This window comes from Podarcis erhardii (assembly GCF_964252035.2).
Source record: "Podarcis erhardii genome assembly, chromosome: 13".
Classification (NCBI taxonomy): domain Eukaryota; kingdom Metazoa; phylum Chordata; class Lepidosauria; order Squamata; family Lacertidae; genus Podarcis; species Podarcis erhardii.
This window is the reverse complement of record NC_138502.1, coordinates 35615867-35618218: the sequence shown is the minus strand read 5'-3', so window position 1 is coordinate 35618218 and position 2352 is coordinate 35615867.

Here is a 2352-nt window from a genome sequence, read left to right as displayed (position 1 = left end):
GGAAAGCCATCTCTGTCAAGGACTTTGGCTTGGGAGTTGCCCGCAACAACAAGAATGACATCCCGTGCTACTATACTGCAGAGACTTGATCTGGTGGCATTCACATGGTTGCAAAGATCAAAAAGCTTGAAGAGATGCATCCATTCCAGCAAAATCCCAAAATCTAACATCAGTCGTAGCCTCCAGTTACCAAATGGACACCCGAGGGATCCAGTCCTAAAGCAGAGACTGTTTTTGTCCCATGATGCAGTGTAATTTCATGTGAGTCAGGAATCTTCTTGACAGGATCCTGGAGGTGCCTGGGATTGAACCTGGGTTATTTGCCAGTGAAATACAGCCCTTTCTCATAAAGGTAAAGGGACCCCTGACCATTAGGCCCAGTCGTGGCCAACTCTGGGGCTGTGGCACTCATCTCGCTTTATTGGCTGAGGGAGCCGGCGTACAGCTTCCGGGTCATGTGGCCAGCATGACTAAGCCGCTTCTGGCGAACCAGAGCAGCGCATGGAAACGCCGCTTACCTTCCCGCCGGAGTGGTACCTATTTACTTGCACTTTGACGTGCTTTCGAACTGCTAGGTTGGCAGGAGCAGGGACCGAGCAACAGGAGCTCACCCTGTCGTGGGGATTCGAACCACTGACCTTCTGATTGGCGAGCCCTAGGCTCTGTGGTTTAACCCACAGCGCCACCCACATCCCTAGTCCTTTCTCATATCTGTCCCTTAAAAAAGCTCTTATTTCCACTTCCTTCACCAACAGCCCAATCCCTCCAACTGCATGACCCTTGATTCTATGTTGCTTGCAAGATCTGCCTGCATGTGATTATTTTGCATGTGATTTATGATTATTATTTTCAAAATGTGGTTTTTCAGCAAGATCTCACCGCTTGCTGCGTGTGCATGTGTGTTTAATTACATATAAACACATCTCTAGCGACACGCCCACAGCACTCGGTGAATCGCAGATCAAACCCCATCTCTCAGCGCGCCCGTGATGTCATCAAGGAGTGGCGTTTCCCTCCTATGACGACAGGCCCTTATTTCTATGGATACGACATTGCCGCTGCGAACGGGACTTTCCCCACCCAGAAAGATTCCATCTCCCGCAACTCCCCAAGGAAGAGCCCGTCGCAAAGCATTATGGGACAGGGCAGGGGCGCCTGGAACTCCTGCTCCACAGTCCCGTTGCGAGTCGAGCTCGAAAACCGGCTGGTCCAGTGCCGGAAGTCCAACCCCCTCCATGCTCACGTTCGAGGAAGTGAGGCGTCTCACCCTAAGAGATATAGAAAAAGCAAAGCGCCTCAGGCAGCTCTCACTTCCGGCTCCCATTAGATTTCCCCTCCATGTGCGGGGTGGGGCCAAAGGATGCCGGACACTATATTGGAGCCGATGTAAATACTGTAAACGGAACCGAGCTCCCTTTTCCTTGCAGTGCTTTGAGATACCCATGCCCTGAGACTCCTTCCATACTCCACCCTTGCGGGAGGGGGGGGGAAGGCTTATTTTGGGCCCCAAAGGAGTTTGCATGCTGCCCCCTTGATGGTTGGAATTTTTTTTTGATTATTTTTTCCCAATGAAATGCTAAAAGTTAGGAAGATAACAGAGGTCATCAAAGCTGGCACACCAAGTGTGGGCGTTAAATCCGGTTCGTGCCACGAAGATCACGCGTGTTGTGTGTTTTTTTTTGTAAACCGATGAGCTCCCGTGTCTTTTCTGCCCTGGGATCATTTCAAGCGGACAGAACACTGATTTTATTCTGAGCCCTGTTTTGCTTTCGGTCGCTTTTCTGGGTGCAGAACAGATGCTTGCAAAGTCCTGCAACGAAACTTAAGGCCGTGGGGCAGAAAATCGGCGCAAGCGTGGAAATGCATCCCCGCGTCGGGGGAACTGCTGCCTGTCAGGGAGAGGCGTCTGGAGAAGCCCCGACCGTGATCAAAAGTGCAGATCATGCCGCCTTAAGCCCCTTTCCTTCACTTCCGATTCACCGAGTGCTGTGGGCGTATCACTAGAGATGTGTTTATATGTAATTAAGCACACATGCACACGCAGAAAGCAGTGGCATCTTGTTGAAAAACCACATTTAAAAAATAATAATAATCAAAAGTCACATGCAAAATAATCACATGCAGGCAGATCTTGCAAGCAACATAGAATCAAGGGTCATGCAGTTGGAGGGATTGGGCTGTTAGTGAAGGAAGTGGAAATAAGAGCTTTTTTAAAGGGACAGATATGAGAAAGGGCTGTATTTCACTAGCAAATAACCCAGGTTCAATCCCAGGCACCTCCAGGATCCTGTCAAGAAGATTCCTGACTCACATGAAATTACACTGCATCATGGGACAAAAACAGTCTCTCCC